The sequence below is a fragment of the Harpegnathos saltator genome, unplaced genomic scaffold (assembly GCF_003227715.2).
Source record: "Harpegnathos saltator strain DR-91 unplaced genomic scaffold, Hsal_v8.6 scaffold188, whole genome shotgun sequence".
In the NCBI taxonomy this organism is placed as follows: domain Eukaryota; kingdom Metazoa; phylum Arthropoda; class Insecta; order Hymenoptera; family Formicidae; genus Harpegnathos; species Harpegnathos saltator.
This window is the reverse complement of record NW_020229970.1, coordinates 244,337-266,904: the sequence shown is the minus strand read 5'-3', so window position 1 is coordinate 266,904 and position 22,568 is coordinate 244,337. Positions and strand designations below refer to the sequence as shown.

The 22,568-nt window shown below is 45.7% G+C and overlaps 2 non-coding genes across 2 annotated transcripts; one reads left to right on the top strand and one right to left on the bottom strand.

Moving 5' to 3' along the window:
- The first annotated feature begins 863 nt into the window (after positions 1-863).
- TRNAA-GGC (transfer RNA alanine (anticodon GGC)) lies at positions 864-936 on the top strand. Its single transcript has one exon. It is a non-coding gene; the product is annotated as a tRNA-Ala (tRNA).
- A 53-nt stretch (positions 937-989) lies between these two features.
- On the bottom strand, positions 990-1,062 carry TRNAA-GGC (transfer RNA alanine (anticodon GGC)). Its single transcript has one exon. It is a non-coding gene; the product is annotated as a tRNA-Ala (tRNA).
- Positions 1,063-22,568: the final 21,506 nt, after the last annotated feature.

The window sequence follows — 22,568 nt, the reverse complement described above, 5'->3', positions numbered from 1 at the left end:
CGAAATCATTTCGCGTATCCCGCGACTCGCGTGCGTGCGTTCGACCGAGAATCGAAATCTCCGGTCCGGCGACCATTTATACGCGAGCGATTTCGAAGCAAGTATTGGGCGATAATTGTTCGAGACGCCCAGCGTCGCGCAGCGTGACCGATCACCGCATCGTTACCGTCGTTACCGTCTACACGCGTCGCGTAATAGGCCCCGCCTTCCGCACGGCCTATCCGTCTATACGCGCGCTTGTACCGCTCACCGCACCGCACCGTACCGTACCGACGCGCCTTATAGACGAAACCCGCGACACCGCCTTCGGGACCGAACTCTTGTATCTCAATAAGCATACAATAAAACTAAGTTATTTTAATTGCCGTTATCAAGTGTCCCGCTGCTTTATTCCTCCTCGAATCCGGACTCCGACGAGCCTTATCCGCGCGAAACGCGTAGCAGCGACCGAACCGCGGAGTTCGGCCGTTATAACGGAGAGTGGCAAACGGGGAGGGGTATATCTATACGTCCCGTCGCCACCTAGTACGCCCTCCTTCTTTCATGGTGGATCCCCCTTCGGCGCGTTGCAAAACGTGTCCAAGCGCCCGGGGACAGCCAAAATATGGCGTCGACCCCGGGGCTTATTTCTATTATTTGCACCGGATAAGGAGGGGCAACGGTGGAGGCCGGCATACATGGACAGCAGGTCTTAAAAGGATAGCAACCTTTGACTTTGAGAGACTGTCAGCTTGTACCACCAGGTACAAGTAACAATGCCTCTCTCTGTAGTCGCCGTGCGCTCGGGATAGCACTAGAGATGTCGCTTCCGAACGACATCTCTCAACGTTATCTGGGGAGGGGAGAGTGTCGTGAGCGTGGAGCGTCAGATAGCTCAGTGGTCTAGAGCAGTCGCCCGGCAAGCGAAAGACCCGGGTTCGATTCCCGGTCTAGCGACTACCGCGCTCTCGATATTTTTCTCTCCTCGAAAAATATCGAGAGCGCGGTAGTCGCTAGACCGGGAATCGAACCCGGGTCTTTCGCTTGCCGGGCGACTGCTCTAGACCACTGAGCTATCTGACGCTCCACGCTCACGACACTCTCCCCTCCCCAGATAGGGTATCAGACGTAGTACAATTTTATAGTGATAGGTTTTTACTTCTTTACACTACATTTCTAACGCTTTGATCTAATAACCGGATAATACGTAAAGTTTAGCGAGATGTCGGATGAAAGAAACAAGGTGGAGAATTACGACGCGATATGTCTTGTCTTCCATCCGAGATTCCTGAGAGCGAAGCTGGGCCGTGCTGCTGACGCAAAACAGTTATGAGATTCGTAGAATCACAATGTTTATACTGCAGAATTATAAAGATAACGATTAGAAAAGTTGTTAACGGTTATAACACAACTTTCCCACACTTAGTGCTTATTTTTATTGTTAAGAAGCAAGAGATGGAGAAGCTGCATAGTCTGTCCGCTATGATAAAAATAATTTGGAATAATAGTAAGAAATAATAGCCAAGCCCTCGCGCAACCAGGCTGTTATTCTTGAGACTACGTAAGCAATGATAAAGCATACGCGCGCTGTAGAAAACGACGTGTCAAATTAACATAGAACAGAAGTGTCGAAAAGAAAGAAAACAGAAAAGAGTAACACAATTCATATGTTAAGTCTGGCACATAAAATGTGTCATCCAAAATCGATATATCAAATTAACACACGCCGGTGTCGGAAATTTAACATAAGGTTTTCTATATACAAAGGAATAATAAAAGGCATTAAAGCTAACGCATTAACTTAAAATAAAATGCTAGTCACAATTACAGGTCGCCGTTACGAATGTCAACATAATATAATCCTAGTCCATATCGAACGAGGGAGGGGAGAACCGGAAGTTTAGATTATAAGATGTACCGCTCGATAAGGATAAAAAAAGAAATAAGAAAAAGAGAGGAAAAATAGGAGCTGAGACGTAACAATATAATAATGTTACTTTCCGAGATACGGACTTTTTGAAAAATATATGGAAATGTCCGTGTATACCTGTAATACGCTATGCACAGTGCCTACCTCACTCGATAATATACGCAACACGTCCTCTTCGAATTTCTTTCGAATAATAGGCGATTAATACCGATACGGAAAATATGTAATCATAAAACATTTCAATATATAATAACGTTATTAATAACAATCATAGATTTATATACAACAATATTTCTATGCTTTGTCTTTATAAAAAGATATACATATACGCTCTATGAAAGTTAGATTTTATGTATGATAAGTTTGTGTGTCTATTGTTGTGGTGGTTGACGTAAGTACTACGACGGAAGTGATACATGAATTGCAAAATCAATCATGTTTATTAACGCGGCGTTTCCATCGAACCTATGACACGTGAAAAACGCCGCATTCATGAAATCATACGTGATTGCATAATTATATCTAATATGATATTGATAACGTAATTATTTTCACGCACACGCACCACATATACACATACACATCTACAATCGTGAAAGTGTTGTGCCGTCGTATTATTGTCATATCTTCTTTCCATCCTGTTTACTTTCGATTTTGTCAGAGTTCTAGTAATAAATGAATATCAAGTGTCGTAGACGTTACAGTTATGTGCTATTTAAAGTGCTGGAAAGCAGCCACTTTGTGCGACGCAAATCATGAGTAAACGTAATATGTAGAGATACATTTCATATATAAGCAGTAGTACAAGCTAGTGTCGCAGTAAGTATCCACCGTTTCACGACGTATCATTTGTGAGCGTAAGTTTATAAGTACATATTGCTTTCTCTCTATGTGTGTGTTTAAAACTTCTTTTAATACATTCTTTGTTAAATACATAAGTATTTATTACTAACTGATATTATTATTTTATATTTATTATTATTATTTATTATTATTACTAACTGATATTATTATTTTATATTTATTATTATTATTTATTATTATTACTAACTGATATTATTATTTTATATTTATATTTACATATCTTGTCACTCTCTATTTTATATTATTGGAATTGCAATAGTTGGTCGAGTTATCAGTAATGTGATAATATACGGAAAAATGGAGCGAAATTAAGCAAGAGTTAAATTGTAAATTATAAATAATAATGATTAATAATCAAAGAAAATTTTTACTAATTTGAAGAAAAAATGTGTAGTTATTTCAATTTCAGAATATCTACATACGTAAATATAGAGCTGTCTTTCCGTCTTCACAACATTAATTTATCCTGGATTCACTACATATATTTGATAGAGAGAAGAAGCGGCATCAGGATTAACATAAGAAAATCACTGCATTAATTATAAAGTGTGTTTTATTTTATATATTATTTTATATATCATGGTTCGAGAAAAATATTTCATTTTAATATTTTTCAGAATGATGCAATTTAATCCCTTGAATGTTATAATGTTACTCTATACAACTTTCATTGCTCTTAACTTTCCACAAAGTCCGATAACTCCAAAAGAAGTAGAAGTGAAGGAGAAGATTGAATATTTGTTAAAAGAAATAGAAAATGAAGAGGAATTTAAAATAGAAGAGGAAGAAACTTTAGATTTTTACGATACATATGAAGTTCCAGAAGCGGAAAATATTGATTTATTAGAGGAAAATGAAAGAAAAGAATATCTCCCGGAAAAAGTTATTTGTAGCTCCGTTGAAGCAGGAATATCAAATGATTATAAAAGGCGAGCTGTAGAATACTGGAAGAGCGGTAAAACAGAACCAAGATCGCTTGAAGGAGATAAAGAAGATACAAAAAAGTAACATCGATGCGACAATTACGACGATGGGAGGACCAAATCAGTGCGGGTGGCAGCAGAGATGAAAAATTAAAACGAATTTCTGAATATACAATAAACCGTTTTAATGAAGCGCTTGAAAACAGAATAATTATTCATGACATTGACATTGCTCGATGGGCTTTTCGAGCATAAGAAGAGGAAAATGTAGTAGGATTCAAAGCTTCTAAAACGTGGGTAAAAAAATACAAAACTTCATATGATATTGTCTCTCGAAAAATAACAAAATTTGTAATAAAAAAATCATTGTTATCGAAAACAGATTTAGAAGATAAGTGTAATACATTTATTGAAAATGTAAAATATTATATTGAACGATACGGCGTAGACAATGTTTATAATTCGGATCAGAGTGGATTCCAACTTGAATTTCACTCTCGGTCGTACTTTATCCCAAAAAGGTCTAAAAAATATAGAAGCTGTAATACAATCTACATCAGCAACCACACACAGTTATACTATACAGCCGACTATTTCTGCAGATGGTAGACTATTATCGCCTCTTTTTATTAATTTAAAGAAAGTAACAGGAATATTCGGTCCTAGAGTAAAAGGAACTATGTTCAAAGCACCTAATATTTTTGTTACAGCTTCTAAATCAGGAAAAATTAACATCGAGTCATATAAGAACTTGGTTGAAAGAAGTATTTTTCCGAATGTTGGCTCACAATCCGTATTATTATTAGATTGTTGGAGTGGACATTGTCCCAACATAATTGAGGAGATGAGAACAGATTTTGCAACTGATATTGTTTTCCTAACAATTCCAGCCGGTGCAATAGGAAAAATACAACCGTTAAATATATACGGTTTCCGATTACGGAAAAATTTTATTAGGCATTTTTCTGATACTGTTATGTTATTAAATCATGCAATTGATCTTCATGCTAGAAATAATATATTGAAATTGCAATCATTAACGCATCATCAATTCTCGTCGCCCAAATTTCAAAATTTACTTAAATATGCCTGGTTTAAAAGTGGATATGTACAGACTAGACCAACAGAGTTTCAAACACCGGTTGAATTTTGCTTCCAAAGTGATTTAAACATAAAATGCGATATTTGTGGCCAAACTGCTATAATTACTTGTTCTTGGTGTAAAAAATCATTGTGTATGACACATTTTTTCCATAATCATCACCTTTGCAACGAATATGTACCATAAAAATAATACAAATTCATTATTCGCGCGAGTGTTCATATGCAAATTGTGCACTGTTTCTTTATCACATATATTGTTAAATATATATTATTGCCAGTATTATTCTTCCACAATTTATTATATTATTCCTCTCTATCCTGTTCGTCTACATTATTATTCCGTAATTAGTATTAAGCTCTTCGTTATATATTGTTTAGCAGTTGTTAATGCTGGGTTAATATTTTCATATCGCATGCTTGCTCCTTCTTGCAGAGGTAATAGAATCTGTGTTTCCTCATTTCATGCATTACGACTTTATTTTAATTCGTCTTGACCGTGTGTCGACTTGCCATTACAATAAATATATTTATTTCAAGAAATATACAAATATACATTGGAAATTTCTGTGCAAATAGCGACGCTGCACACGCATTTGCTACTGTTGACACATATGCACATTTATCTGTACTCACTGTTTTTTTTTGTATAACACATGACATATTACAATTAATTCGTTTTCATCTTGCAGTAGGATAAATTATGCACAGATAAGTATTAAGCATAGTGCAACTGAAGAGAAAGAACGCCACGTAACAGTACCTACCTACTCGCACAGTGCAGTGCCTACCATGATGTTATCGTGCTGTTTTTCTAAAAATTGAATCGAGAAATCATATTATTATTATATATGGATGGATTCGAAATTCAATGCTCTTTAATTTTTGTTCTTATAACATTTTTGAAATTTGCGAAAATAATGAGTGAAGGGGGGAGCAGGGAGTGTAAACTTGATATTTTAAAAAATTTAAATTGACAGATGCAAAGAGCATCAAATACTGTAAAATTCTTACATTTACGGTCTTCATATCTCTCATATTTTAGAAGATATCCAATAAAAACGAAAAAATCCGTTCTTTTCAAGGGGTGATTTCAACCCCTAAACCTCGAGATATAAAAATACGTGTCTAATATTTTTTTATCCTTTACAACATATCAAATGCCCATTGAAATCGGTGACGGACGCCTAATTAAATAATTTTGAAATTTCCAAAGGTCGATAAGTTAACAAAAGTTAGGGCACTATTATAATAATATATTCTTGATAGTAAGTAAAGTAAAAAAGACTAATACTATTTTTTCTTTCGACGAATAGTTAGCGAGATATCGTAAGTTAAATGTTGAAAAAGTTACCAAGTTTTCCTTAAATATCTCAAAAAATATTAACCAAATAAAAAAATGTTTCAGACAAAAATTGTTCAAATTAATTGATAGTAAAAGAAAATATAATAAAAAATTCGGATTTCCATTTATGAAAATTGATTGTCAGTGAATATCTAAAAAATGGCACCATTTATAAACCAAATGCTATCGCTTTCTTGTCCTCCTTCAAGCCAAACAACTTTTGTCTGAAATATTTTTTTATTTAACGCAGTGTTTCTGAGATATTTGTGATGTGACATTTAAATAGGACATCCTGTATATAAATTGTTTCACACTGCAGTATTACGGCGATAATCAGAAATATTACGTGGCAGTCTGTCATGCTGGAATATAGCGACAATATTCCTATGATATTGCAAAGAGATTTATCATCGCGCAATAATGTAATATTGCCACTATGTTGCGAACGATAGTCACATTGTAACATTGCAATAATATTCCAGTGATATTGTCTGATATATCGCTCATCTGTTAAGTCAAAACGCAAATATTTTCGGTAATCATAGTTTCAGAATCATAAATAAATATAAGATTTGTAAGATGCTATAAACCATAATCGCTAAAAAGTTCTTATTAAAATCAGTATCTTATCATTATCATTTTTATAATAAAAATACAGATGTAATATTAACGTATATATATAAGACAATTTTTAATAATAGAAATATAAATATAATGATAGCATAAAGAATAATGTTTATAGAAGTTCTCAATAAGAACTTTTCGCAAATCGAAAAAATTTTATGTCTTATTCAGTAAAGGATTCTGAAACTGAGTACAGCAACCGTCAATAGTGTGACTATAAACTTTGAGCTAACAGATATTAAAGAAATCGCTAATAATTCTTTTCGGGAATAATTTTTTTAAGAGTTTTCGGGTAAGTTTTTCACAATTTGACTATTTAGATCTAAACAAAATGGCGTATTTTCTTCAGTCTCTCTTTTATGAAAATCATTGATTTCTTAAAAAAAATTGTTATTTTATACCGGAAACTACAAAGATCGCGTTATTAACATTTGTACCTTAAAAATATGTGGGTAGTTTCTTTTCTAAATTTTTTTTTAATATGGCAATGTTGGCGGACTCAACATTGCAGCCGAAATCACGAATTTCATCTTATATCGATTTTTCTAACGTTTTTTCACTTTATAATGCTGATTTATTCAATCTAATATATCACTCCACAACATTGTTATAATATTTCTGCGATATTGTAGGTTGATATATCACATTGAAGTATTACTGCGATACTCAGAAATATTACGTAGTGGTCTATCATGCTGGAATATAGCGGCAATATTCCTATGACATTGCAATGAGATTTATCATCGCACAATATTGTTGTAATATTGTTACTATGTTGCCATATAATAGTTACGTTGTAACATTGCAGTAATATTTCACTGATATTGTAATCTGATATATCATTCTGCAATATTGTAATAATATTTCTGCGATATTGTAGATTGATATATCACATTGAAGTATTACTGCGATATTCAGAAATATCACGTAGCGGTCTATCATGCTGGAATATAGCGGCAATATTTCTGTGATATTGCAATGAGATTTATCATTGCGCAATATTGTTGCGTAATATTGTCACTATGTTGCCATACGATAGTCACATTGTAACATTGCAGTAATATTCCAGTGATATTATAATCTGATATATCACTCCGCAACATTGTTATAATATTTCTGCCATATTGTAGATTGATATATCACATTGAAGTATTACTGCGATATTCAGAAATATTACGTAGCGGTCTATCATGCTGGAATATAGCAGCAATATTCCTGTGATATTGCAATGAGATTTATCATCTCGCAATATTGTTGTAATATTGTCACTATGTTGCCATACGATAGTCACATTGTAACATTGCAGTAATATTCCAATGATGTTGTAATCTGATATATCACTCTGTAATATTGTGATAATATTGCTGGAATATTATATAATAACCTTGTGATTTTGTAATATTGCTACGATATTATAATATTGCTACAATATTGCTGCAATATTGCAGTGCTGTGTGGGGTATGTAAATATAGTTATAGTAATATTAAATAATACTTACATCACAGATTCTTCTGTATGAAATAAACAATTTCCAGGGTGATACTTATCATAGAAACAGGAAAAACATAAATTCACAGAGCACCATGCACATCGTATAAAAGCATTTTCCTTACAGGCACATGGTTGTTTTAAAAGCGAGATAGAAGAAGAAGAAATTTCGTCTGGAGGTGTATCCGTTAATAAATTGTTATTTTGCATCAAGGTCTCACAATATTTAAACGCGTTTGTCACTTCTCCCTTGAATTTGTCGTCTAATTCCAGTTTATCAAAATTATCCAGTACACAATACCGCTTCGATCGTTCTCTCTCAGGAGCCCTGAACGCTCCCCCGTGGACGCCACCTTGTCGTGGTGGGGGAGCTTATGTGTCCCGACGAAGTACAGAGCTGTGCCGGCGGAGGTTTCGACCCCTGGCAGGTTCTACCATGCCGGAGAGGTCTGTACAGAGGGGCCAGATTAAGAGCGTCCATAATACTCCTGGATGGGCAGCTGCCTCCAGGTTTTATCCAGGGTCTGGAGGGTCTCATTCGTGGGGCCCAAAGGACCCTACAGCGCGGGCAGAGCGGGTTCGTTAGCCTTGGCAGGCAATCGGTCTAGGGGAAGGAAAACCCCGAAATCACACCCGTGTTGCAGGGGCACGTAAAACTCCTGCATTTATGGAGAACATGACGCATAGGGAGACAAGCGCCCCGGTACTCGGAGCCGGGGCACGACGGGAAGGGGCGTATCGTCCCGGCACCCCCCCGTCGTCATCCAGCTACGGGCTTGACGGCGCGCGCCAGGCGGGTGCGCCGTCTGAAGATGCTACCACCTGAAGGGAGGCTCTCCAGGACCGGTTGAGGCCGAGTGTGGGTCGCATAGACCCACCCTCGGCCTTCGCCGGCCCCAGGAGCGCCAAAAGCAGGAAGCGCGAAGCGGAGGAATCCGCCTCGCAATTGTGGCAGGGAGATGCACTTTCCTCCCCTCGAGGGCGTTAGTTTCCATCGGGGGGGAGAGTGCAGCTCCCTGCACGCGTGGGAGAGGGGACGCTCTGTCCGCCACGCAGAGATGGGGGGAGCTCTTCCCGGGGGAGGAGTTCCCTCCTGTCGAGGACGAAGAGCCCTCGGCAGGAGGGGCTCCTCTCCATAACGCGCGGGAGGGAGGAGCTAGGGGCGTGCGATCCGGGCGCTACCAGTGGGGCCTTTCGCCCGTGCGGAAGCCTGCTGCGAGGGAGGCGTGGGAGAGGGATCTGGCCGAGCGGGCCCAGGACGGTATTGATTACGTCCGGTCCGTTCGGGTGGATCTCTCTTTAAGGGCCGCCAAAGGCTACGGAAAGCATTTGGAGGACCTGAATGAGGACTTCAGAGAGAGCCTCCTCTGCATAGAGGAGGCTCTCGATGATTACAAGATTACAAGAGGAAGGCGAGGGAGGATGGCCCGGATGGACGACTTGGGGCCCTGGAAGTGCAAGTCCGGGGCCTCAAGTCCGAAATCGCCCGCATTGAACGGCTGCTGAAGAAGCTTTTGCCTTCTCCAGCAGCGGCAGCTGCGGGCAGCGGGGCCACCCTCTCTCGCCCCCCTCCGCGGCAACCGGCGGCCGACGGGGAGGGGCGCGGTGGGTGGACAACCGTGTCCACCTGCAAGGGGAAGGGCAAAGGGGGGAAGGGTGAGCGGCCTGACCCTCCTCCTTCAAAGGGCGGCGGTGCCGCAAAGAAGGCGGCACCTCCTCCCAAGGGAGGGAAGGCTGGGGGGAAGGGGGCCCCGAAGAAGGGACAGGTAAAAAGCCACAGGTAAGGAACCCCCTGCGCAACCCGGTCGTAGCAGTGACCGCGTTGCCGGGGGGTCCCTCCATCACGGAGGTGATGGTCAAAGCCAGGCTTCAGGTCGACCTACAGGAGGTCGGCCTGGAGCCTGGCAGTTTTAAGATAAAAAGGGCCAGAAACGGGGGGGGGTAATTCTGGAGGTCCCTGGCCAGGACGGTCGGAGTAAAGCCGACCGCCTGGCTAGGGTTCTCCAGGATGTCTTGTGCGGGGACGCGGTGGTCTCCAGGCCGACGAGGAGGACGGAGCTCCGCCTTGTCGGACTGGAGGACTCCGTGACAAAGCTGATGGTTCGGGCCGCGATATTGAAGACCACAGGCTGTCCCTCGGTCGATCTCCAGATCGGGGAGATCAGGAGGTCGTCCGGGGGACTAGGGGGGTTTGGGTCCGGTGCCCGTTGGCACCGGCCCAAAAACTGGTGGCAGCCGGGGGGCTGATCATCGGGTGGGGAAGGGCGCAGGTGCGAGTACTGGAGGACCGGCCCCTCCAGTGCTATAAATGTTTGCACTATGGACATATGGCAGCGACCTGCCAGACCGATAATGGTCTGGCAGGCCGCTGCTTCAGGTGCGGAGGGGCCGGTCACGTGGCACAGGGGTGCACCGCGGTGGTGCGGTGCCCCCTGTGCGACAAAGAGGGGAGGGAGGCCGGCCACCGTATGGGTGGCCGGGCGTGCAGGGCGGTCCCCCGGACTGCCCCAAGAGGGAGGGTACCTCCTCCTCGGAACAGGAGAAGAAAAAAGAAGAAGGAGGCGGCATGCGGGGAGGTCGCGGCTGAGGATCAGCCGCAGCCTCCTGGCAATGCCGCCAAAAAGGCGTAACAATCGGTCGCCGGCCCGAGCCGGACTGATGGGGAAGGGATGGGGGCGACGAAGGCTGGAGAGATCCAGCCTCCGCCGCCCACGGATCAGGAAGGGCCAGGGGTGAGAGGAGCGTCGGCCGTTCCAACTGCGCCGGATCCTCCTCCGGCGGTTAGGCCGGAGGGGGTCTCCGAGGCGGAAGCTGAGATGGAGGTTGAGGCCTCAGTCTCCCTCCTAGCGGAGGCGGGGTAGGAGGAGTGGGGGTAATGAGCACGAGTAGCTCTCCCCACCCACTCCCTCACCCCGGGCCCATGGGATCTGCCGGTGCGGTAGTGACCTCGCAGTGCTAGAGGCCCCCGCACCGGGACCCATGTAGGAGCCAGGGCCAAGTAGGAGCGGTCAGAGGTGGGCCGACCCCTTGCGGGAACACCTCTGACCGCGCTGGGAGGGATAGCCTCCCCCCAGGGTGAGACCCCCGACTCCGGTTTTTGATACGGAGGAGGAGGGAGCCCTGGGGGGGAAGACCCACCCCTCGGAGGGTGGGTGCTGTAGGGTCCCCCTCGGTTCCTCACCGAGGGGGGGGGGTTTGGGGGGTCCCATTGGGACCTCCACACACCTTTCTTCTGCGGATGGTCGCCACCTTGTCGTGGTGCAGAAGCTTGATGGCCACAATGATCCAAGGGGATGGACTCGACTTGGAATCTCAGGATTCCAAGTTCGAGGGTGAACCGAGGAGAGTGGCTACTAAGAGCGACCAACACATGCTTCAAGATGGGCAGCTGTTGCTTGAAGCATTAAGGGACTGCTCTCGAGCGGCACGAAGGGCCCTGTAGCGCCGGTGTTTGGGCTCGTTAGCCTCGCCTTTGGGAGGCAACCAAACAAGGGAAGAACACCCATAAAAACCCGTGGCGATGAGGGCCCGTTAGCCTATTCTCTAGGCACCCAACGAGGGGACGGAAAACCCATTGTAAAAACCCGGGTATCGGACTCGTTAGTCTGGGAGGTTTCCAGACAACCCGACGAGGGGAAGGAAAACCCACTGCAAAAACCCGGGATAGAGGGCTCGTCAACCTTGAGCAACCTATTCCGGAGATTGGAAACTCCGTTATCAAACCCGGGCGAGGGCTCGAGAGCTTGACTACGTGGGCAAGCAACCTATTGCTAGGAGAGGAAGAATCCCAATACCATACCCGGGTGTGCAGCTCGTTAGCCTGAAGGCATCTGCACCGGAGAGAAAACTCCGCACAAACCGGGCGTTCGGGCTCGTGAGTCTGGCTGTCCAGACATCTGAACTAGAGGGAATAAAGAACCCTGACTAATAAACCCGGGCGTGCGGCTCGTTAGCTTAGGGCATCAGCACCGGAGAGAAAACTCCGCACAAACCGGGCGTTCGGGCTCGTGAGTCTGGCGGTCCAGACATCCGAAACGGAGAGAAAACTACGAACCAAACCGGGCGTTCAGGCTCGCGAGTCTGGCGGTCCAGACACCTGAACTAGAGGGAAGGAAGAACCCTGACTAATAAACCCGGGTGATCGGGCTCGTGAGTATATTTTTCCAAGACATCCGAACAAGGGGAAGGAAAACCCAATGTAAAAACCGAGGGATGGAAAACCCACGAAAACCCGGGTATCGGACTCGTTAGTTTGGGAGGTTGCCAAACAACCCGACGAGGGGAAGGACACCCACTGTAAAAACCCGGGCTAGTGGGCTCGTTAGCCTTGTGCAACCTATTCCGGAGATTAGAAACTCCGATATCAAACCCGGGCGAGAGCTCGAGAGCTTGACTTCGCGGGCAAGCAATCTATTATTAGGGGAGAAACAACCCCAATGCTAAATCCGGGCGATCAGGCTCGTTACGCTGGAGAAGACAGCTAACCGAACAAGGGGAAGGAAACCCAACGTAAAAACCCGGGCGTGTGGGCTCGACAGCCTTCGGGCAACCACAACAGAGAGCAAATCTGACAATAACCGGGCGTTCGGGCTCGTGAGTCTGGCAGTTCAGGCAGCCGATACTAGGGGAGGAAGAACCCCGAATAATAAACCAGGGCGATTGGGCCTGTTAGTCTGTTTAACAGACACCAAACGAGGGGAAGGAAAACCCAAAGTAAAAACCCGGGAGTTTGGGCTCGGTAGCAGCATAGCAACCAAACCGGAGAGGAAAACTCCGATTAAAACCGGTCGGGCGTTTGGACTCGTTAGTTCCGGGGCGATGTTTAGGACTCGCCAAGCCTCGGGGCGACCAAACCGGAGAGGCAACTTCGTGAACAAACCGGTCGGGTGCTCGGACTCGTGAGACTGGTTTCCCAGTCCACCGACGAGGAAGGAAGAACTTCAAAGAACAAAACCGGGGAGGCGGCCTCGTTAGTCTAGTGAGACAGCCGAGCGTATGAAGTCCACAGAGTTCATGAAGTCTAATTCCTCTACATGAGCGCTGCCGAATGGCAACACCCGGTGGAGCGCGTGGCGGACCTCGCGGGTCCCGGTTCTGTCGTCGGTGGGAGTCTTTTGGGTGCCGGGGGGCAGAGGATAGTCGGCAACGGTGAGCTTGCACTCACTGATCCGTTAGGCCGAAGTCCCGCGGCGCCTGGGGGGCTCGTTCGGCGGCGGGGGCGGGGGTGCTCTCGGGAGACGGGGCGGGCTCCTCCTGGCTGTAGGATGGCTAGCCATCCAGAATGAATGTGCGTGTGGGGGTTGGGGACCGGAGAGGGCTGGAGACGCCGCCTATCCTCGATGGGTTGGGGCTGTGACGGCGGTGGATGGGGCCACCTTCGTCACAGTGCCGGAGAGGATAAGCGTGACAAATAAACCTGCTTAGGTCGCCTCTGAAGGGGGGTTTTTCTGGGTGCCGGGTGGGTATCCCTTGAGGAAACTTGGGGGATGCACTCATCGGTGTCCCAGTCTTACTCCCATGGAAAGGAGCTGGCCGGCTGTTACGGGCATATGGGTCGTGGAGGTATGCCGCCGTTAGAGACGGTGCCGCTGCGTCGCCCCGCGTGGGCTGGGCGGGCGGAGGTAGGGCGGCCGACCCTGCAGGTCAGGCTGTCTGGCCTCTGCTGGCCCGGCGTGTGTGGGGCGGCAATGTGGCGCCGACGACGGTGACGAAACCTCCTGTATGCACTACTGCAGGGCTGGGAGACTCCCGCAGCTAGCGTCCCATGCGCCTCGACCGGCCCTGAAAAGGGTGCATGCGGACACACGATACTGCCACCGGAAGCAATTCGACCAGCGCATGCCAAAAATGACATGACAATTACGGTGCCTGGATTGCGGGCGAGATGGATGAGGTTCACCACTCACCATTTAGCATGCAATCAAGGGCACAACACCCGGTGTCCGGGAAATCTGGAGCACACAGTCGGAGGTTATCCGTCCGAAATGGAGCACCCTGGTGCTCGACGGCTGGAGATAGTCGGCAACGGGGAACCCGCAGGTGGCGGGCGACCTGATCCGTCAGGCAAAAGCCGCCGGGCATTGGGGCCCCTTTCGGAGTGGATGGCCGACGACTGTGCCAGGTTACTGGACATTGGGTGGGGAAGGGGACCAGAAAGAGTCTTTTTTCCTCTCCGCGGGTGCCATCTTGTCGTGGTGGGGAGGCTTGAAGGTCCCAGTGATGTGCAGAGCTGTGCCGGCGGGGGCTTCGGCCCCTGACAGGTCCTACCATGCCGGAGTGGTCTGCACTGAGGGACTGGACTAAGAGCACCCAGGGTAGATATGGCGGGGTGGTCAGTCGGCCACCCTCGACCATTTTTAGGGAAGATGAGTGGGGACACCGATCCTCCGACATTGCACGCCGGTGCTCCGGCAGTCGGAGGGTCAGGACTCCACCCAGTGGGAGGTTCCGTCCCTCAGGGCATTGCACGCCGGTGCTCCGGCAGCCCTGAGGGACGGGCCACACCTAGGTCTGCACACCGTGAGGTTTGGGACCCTCACGGTACCCGGGGTGGCGGGGGGGGCTCCGGGCCGCTCGGACGTATTCCGAGGTCGGGGCTGGGGCCCCCCGGGGTGAGCCCGGGGGATGGGGATCGCGTCATCCCTAAACCCATCCCTCGGGCGGTGGAGCATTGCTGGCCGCCGTGGGGGAGGGGTCCCGTCGGGTCGCGACGACGGTGACCTTACTCCTTCCACGGGGCCCCCCGCGTGGCGGCGCTCCTGGCGGTGCCCTCGGTGTCGGAGACGAGGGACCTCCGAAACCGGCTCACCTCCCAGTAATGGGGGGTGGGGCGGGAGTAGGGGGTGGGAGTCCAGTGCCCGGGATGTCTCCTTTCCCCGAGACATAGACCGGTTCCCCGGGGGAACTCGGGGACACCACGGAGTTTCTCCGTCGTGGCGCGGGCATGCCCGGCCGGTCGAGCCGCCAGGAGTGGTGGGTTTAAAAACCAATGGCAGATTTACTGAAAAAGCAAAAAGGAAAGAAGAGGAGGAAGGAGGGGGAAGGATCGATGGAAGGGCCGTCGTCGGCACCTAATCCGGATACGGACGTGTCGATATCCTCCACGGTTGCTGAAGAGGAAAACACGGAGCTCATGCCAGCCTCCAGCTTCTCTGAAGAGAATGGATTAGAGTGGGAGAAAGACATGGAAGACATTTCGGGATATTTTATGACCTTGCTTAAAGGAGAGGAGGAAGAAGAAGACGATAGCTGGTATACTGTAGCGGAGGAAAAATGGTGGGACTTCAAGAAGTATACGAAGAAGTTTATATGGGCCTTCTTAAAGAAAGGCAGCATGTGTCAGAACGACGGAGTAAAACTCAAAGTAGAATTGAAGGCGCTGGGACAGGATTTGCACAAGCGCATCAAGGAGAAGGAAGCGGCGGAGGCCGCGCTTAAAGCCTCAAAGGAAGAAGTGAGGTTATTATAAAGCCAGTTGAGGGGAAGTAAGGAATGGAGCCGAGAGCTAGCCACTAAAATGGATGACGACGCTCGCGAGAGGGAGAAGCTCCTCAAAGGAAAAGAGATTGGACAGGCAGCTTTAAAAGCTGCGAGGGAAGATCTAATACTTACACTCATCCAATTGGATGAGTGTAGGAAGGAGAGGATGAAGCCCTCTGTGAGGACGTCGTCCACACAGACGGCGGAGAGGAAGAGACCTCTCTCGTCTTCGGAGTCCCAGACGGAATGGGGAGTTTCTGAGACGAGAGAGTGGATGAGAAGGGAGATAGGAACACAGACGGAGAGGTCTTCCTCTCAGGTCTTAGGAGGGGATAGGATGATCGCCGTGGCCCCTCGGGAAACCGGGGAGTGGGCCACGGTAGATCATAGGAAGGAAAAAGGAAGAAGGAAGTAGAGACGACTGAGGTAGGCACTGATCGGGCTCCGTTGACCCGACGCCTGCCTCAGTCGAAAGGAGGGAAGCGCGGGGGGGAGGAGAGGAGGTCGGCTGAGGCCTCCTCCGATCAACCCACCGACGCTATAGGGAGGGTAAGAAAAAGAAAAGGAGACTAGGGTGGGGGGAGGGAAGATTGGGCGAGGTCCCCACTTCCAACCAACCCACCCGACTTATGGAGGGAAGGAGTGAGGGGAGGGGGGAAGGGGTTGGAGGGTTCGGGGTCCCTCGGCCCCCCCAACCCCTCCCCATCCTCGGGGAAAGGGAGGTGGCCGAGGCTGCCGAGGACGGCGGCGGTTACTTTCCGCCTTGCGCAGAGGGCCTCCTATGCGGAGGCCCTCCGGAAGGCGACGGAGAGAATTTCCCTCAGGGAAATGGATATCAGGAGGGTGGACGTGGGAAGGAGTGCCGATGGGGCAATGATCGTCCGCCTCCCGAATCCGGATTCCGAGGGGAAGAAGGCCGAATGGCTGGCCGGGAAGTTGAGGGAGGTGATACCGGAGGCTGTCGTCAACAGGCCGGTTCAGAAGGGGGAGGTCCGCCTCGTTGGGTTTAACGAGGCGGCCTCCCCGAGGAAGTGAAAAGGACACTTGCGGAGTGCCCAATCGAGGCGATCAACTTCGGTCCCCTGCGCTGGGGCGCGAGGGGCCGGGGGGTCGCCTGGGCGAGACTCCCTTTAGTGGCGGCGGTGAGAGCCGCCAAGAGGGGAAGTGTAACCACTGGAGTGGTCGGTCGTCAGCGTATTTCTGCTGATGGCTCGGCTGCCCCAGTGTTATAGATGTTGGAGCCCCGGCCACACCAGGGCCACGTGCACCGCTTCGAAAGATCGAAGCGGGCTGTGTTACAGGTGTGGCCGGGGTGGACACACAGCACAAGCATGCGTATCGGCACCATGCTGTGCTGTGTGTCAGGATGCTGGACGGGAGGCCGGCCACCGGATATTGAGTCCGGCATGCTGGCTGGCCTCCTCCTCCAAGGGGGGCGGTGGGCGCATGGGGCGCCGTCGCGGCCGTCCCCCCAACGTGGGACCCGTGGGGAGCGGGCGTGTTTCCACGCCCGCCACTTAGGGGGGGTATTCTGATGCTGAAAGGCATCGGGGTCGGGCGTGGAAACACGCCCGCCAACGAGGATACCGCCGAGTTTGGTATCGGCGGGGCAGGTAACTGCCTGGGCGGTCGCCGGTTAACCCGATCGGCGGGGGGAGGGTGTTGTGCGCCGTCTCTGGTGGAGATGACGCCTCCCTCCCCTGCCGCAGTAAGGGGATTGGTAAGGCTGCGCGACCGGGTCTAGTAGGACCCTTCGCTCTGGTCTTAGGACTGGGGCGAAGCATCCACCGACCTGTCTTCCTTCAGCCGAGGGAAGCGGGCGGTGGATGAATAGGGGCAGGTCCGGATGTGGGTCCGACCTGTCCCGGTCTTCACCTCAAACACCGGAGGTGGAGATGGGAGAGGGGGTGGTACCTTCCCCTCTTCCGCCGGCCTGCAGCATCGGCCGGCTGGGGTTGGGCGGCCCTCTAATTAATAGAGGGGGACGACGCTCGATCCAGGTGCCCACACGCGCTCCGATAGGGCCCGAACTCTGGCGCGGGATCTGGGTTTTAATGAGTCATTTAACATCGTGACTCCCCGTTCCCGTGCCGGGAGGAGGGGGGTGGAGCAGTGGTCGAGAAGGAGCAGCGCCCTTTTGGGACGTAAGACGCTCATCTCCCCTCTCTCCCCCCCCTCTTGGGCCCTGTCGTGTGTGGGCACCTCAAGATGGGGGCCTTAGGCCATTGGCGTGGCGGTCGCGGAAGGAATAGGGAACTCGTTCCTGTTGCCGCCGGAGTCGACCCACCAAAACACGCCAGAGGGTAGGGAAGGTACCACCAGGGGGTTTTAATGGGTGCAAGCCCCACATAACCCTCGGGTCTCCCACAAGGCCCGAGGGTATCCAGTAGGGATTTCCCCCTGGTTTATCAAAAAAAAAAAAGAGCCCTGAACGAGTAAAAGTGAACGAGGCTGCTGCTTCTTACTATCGGAGGAGCCGACGTCCCCACTCTTTTTTAAATCAGGTACCACGGTCTTTTGACAAAGGATTTTTTGTTAGGCTTCGGGTCGAATGCGAACGAGAAACCAATGGCCAAATTCAAACACGTTGAATCCTCTGCTATACTGTCTCCATCAAAATATTGGAGTGTAGAGCAAAGCAATGCTTAACACATTGGATACAAAACAAATAATATTTAAAATCGACTGCGATACTATAAAATGGGATTTATAAGTGAAGTATGAATAATATCACTGTTCTTGTTTATTACGAATATGTTCTTATTTATCACAATGTATGCAGAAAGAAATATATTTGCGAATGTTAATGATTTATGTTTTCCGGTCTCGCTTTTAAAACAACTAGCCTGTAAGGAAAATGCTTTTATACGATGTGCATGGTGCTCTGTGAATTTATGTTTTTCCTGTTTGTATGATAAGTATCACCCTGAAAATTGTTCATTTCATACAGAAGAATCTGTGATGTAAGAATTATTTAATATTACTATAACTATATTTGCATACAATAATAAAATACCATTTGTCTCCAATTCTTCGCATTTCAGTTTTCTATCCTACAATTGACCTACATATTAAATACTACATAATCATAACACAGTTCTTACTTATTACGAATATCACGATATATGCTGTGAACATTTCTTGCTAATTGATAAAAAAAAGAATAATCAGAACCGAACTTAGGTCCTACAGCGTACTAGCCGCAGCAGCAGTCGCTGCGCCACGTCCGCTGACTCGAAAGTTGCTGCTACGTACCGAATATTCTACGGCGCGTGGAACTTCAAAATTTTTTTCTCCGAAACTAAGGACCATTGAGGAAAACCCTTTGACACTCATTCACAGGGGAGGTCCCTCTACAATATATTCGAGAGCCATCAAAATCCTTTATTAACAGGTCTGAGGGTCTCCTAGTAAGTGCATGAAATTTCGAAATTTGAACGGCCGCTATTTTTAATGGGGGGGGCTCGTAGCGACTTAAAATATTAAGAGTGTGTTTGTTATAAAAGGACCTTTCAAATGAGCCCCCACTCGATCCTTAGTCCAATTAAAAATTTTCAACCCCCTTTTTATCCCCGAGTACCAGGGGGTGGGGAATGATCGGTATCTATGTCATAGGGTAGCTTTTTTGAAACATCAAAATACGTGTTTACCGTTTTTTGATATTTTCATTTTTACAAAAATTATTTGAGGGTTTCCACACTTTTGACAAACCCTGTATATTACGTATCTTTATATAACATTACATGTATATATAAATTTTATATATATACATACAAATGTATTAATTAAAAAATATATGCAATAAATACTAATTATATATAATATATACCTCTTTTTGAATTGTGTGTCCATTATCCTTCATAAAACATAGAAAAGGTTTGTATAATGAATTTATCTTCCCATTCTTCTGTAACATATATATTTTTATTCGTAAAAGTAAAAAGAACATAAATTAAAAAGAAGTATCAAGACACAACTAGGCGCGAACACGCAATCTGGCGAGTACTAGCACCGCGCCCACTCTGCTGCAGTACACCGTCATTTGGAAATAGCGCTACAAATGTTAAAATAATGGAGCATATTTAAAATCGTGAAATTTCAATTTGTAATTTCTTCCAAATACTTGAGTGTTGCATCGTCTCCGGTTAACAGTAGATTTTGCTGGACCTATATTACATTTCTGCCAAAGCTCGTCAATATCAGTGATAAGTTTGGCAGCAGCTCTTGTCAGATTATGGGCCAAAAAGAATTAGCCTCGCTTGCGTCGCTAAGCGAGAACGAGAACGAGAAAGAGGAAAAGATATTCTCGCTCGCGTTGCTGAGCGAACACGAGAGCGAGAAGGAGGGAATGATATTTCTCTGTCGCTTGGCGCTCCGACGATTACCGAGCGCATGGCCCACACGGATAGATTGAGGCCTGGTCTACAATAGGTGTTGTAAGCTGTAAGCCGTAAGAACTGACCAATTATAGCTGATTATTTTTGTAATAATCGACTGTGATTCGCCAATTCTTACAGCTTACAACTTACGACACGTATTGTAGATCAGGCCTGAGCCGGCTATGCGTGGTGGAGGAAATCAGAAAAGCAGAGAGAAGAATGAGAGCGGCCACCGGCCGTCGGGGGATACGGCTAGGCGCATTTTAAATACGCCATCTGACCAAAATGCGCCTAAACTATGTCCGCTAGGCGCACTTTCGCGGTGATAAAAGTAAAATGCGCCTAGGTTCGTGTCCGTACTACTTCCATGCAATGGATAGTAGATTAGAAAAAGACAGACGACAGACAATCGTTCCGTCTTTGTCTCACTACTGAGCGGCGCGCGGCAGTAAACACGAGGCGAGGTAGCGGCGATCTTATCGCTAAGCGAACATCTCTCCGCTTTTCTTTCATCTTTCATGCTCCAGAGACATCAAAAGACGCGGTAGCGTCTCGTGTCAAGGGAACGTGCGAAGCGAGGAATTATTTTTCACGTACGCGAGGTAGCACATGGGAGACTAGACGAGCGTCGACATATTATCTGTTTCTTTCCCGCTCGTCTAGCTTATTGACTGCGTGAGCCGCGAGATTTTTCTCGCTACTCCTATACCTCGTTCTTTCTCTCTCTCGCTCGTTCTTTCTCTCTCTCGAGAACTTGCTCGCTCTTCCTCTCTTCTCGTGTTCTTACGGCTTGATTAAATATATTAATTACATGACAATATATATATAAATAAATGACACATATATAGTGTATATGTATATAAAGAATATTTAGTATTAATGCACAAATAAAGAAGAGAGAATTATAATGAGAGACGAAAAGTTAATAGAAATCCACTCTTAGCCAATATATACATCTTTTAAAAATGATTTGTTATTAAAGTATATGACAGAATAATTTATTTATGCTAATAAATTTAAATTAAAAATTAAATGAAATGTTATTTGTTTTGTAAAAGATATTCCATTGTTACATTTTTCTTTTCGTAGCAAAAATAAATTTAGTCTAGTAAAAAAAGAAATTAGTTTTATTATCATATTTCAATTACGACTTTATTATTTAATTTTACGAATAGATAACGTGCATATTGTTGCTCAACAGAAACCGCGAGAAAATGGTGATCTCCGTCAAAAAATAAATGCAAACTTTTTAATAATATAATAATTTTTTTACGTAAATATTTGTTTTTATAGTATAACCTGTTGAATTTTATTAATTATTAATTTAGCATGTTATAGTATAAAAAATATATTTTAATATAAAAATTAATGTAATATTAATTGTTTGCATTTGCAAGAAATATGGATAGAACAGGATAGGTTGCAATGATACATAGGAAGAAAAAAGATAGATGGATAAATAGATAGATAGATAGATAGAGATAGATATAGATGGGTAAATAGATAGACAGATAGATAGATAGATAGATAGATAGATAGATGGATAGATAGATATAGAAAAATAGATAGATAGATAGTTAGATAGTATAGAAAAAAAGATAAATAGAAATATAATTATCATTATTATTATTACTAATGTTTTCAGTTTCAAGAGAACATTCGCTTAAACGTAAATCTTACTTAGGTCCAGTTTCACGACTTATATTAACCGGAATATATTATACGACTTATATTATATTAACCGGAATATATTATACGATTTATATTATTTTAACCGGAATATAATTCGTTAATATTAGAAGTACCGAACGGTTATTTCTGATCGTTTCTATTTTTTAGATTAATATCCTGTTTCTTTAAGATTACAGGATTTTTGTTTTGAGGGTTTCTCTAATGTGATGTTTGTAAAGAATGTATATAAATTTCTACATATAAGATTAAAAATATGAAAAATATTGCAGTGAAAGCAAGGAGGTTCCACGGTGCGCACGATATCTCAATAACTATTTGACCAATCGACTTGCAACTTGGCAGCATTATAAAATAGACTTCTCTTTACCGTTTTAACTACAATTAACCAAATTCATTAATAATTAATATTTTTTATTAAACTTTACCGAGAGACCAGAAATAGACGATTTTTGTTCTAAATGCTACCATTTTATTATTTGTGTTCCGATTGTAGTTCAGACGATAGCTATACTTATAGAAAATAAAAACTACTTTAAATAATTGTGTAAAATTAAATCACACACATTTAGAAATTCCTTGGAATCGTCTATTTGCAACCTCTTTGCTTTTACTGCAATATTTTATATATTTTTAAACTTACATACTTGTAGAAAAATGTATATATATTCTTCAAACATCATTAAGCAAACTCTCAAAACCCGTAATCTTTTAATCATGTGATCTTTTTCGCTTCCGCAAAAAAAATTAACGAAATATACGTATT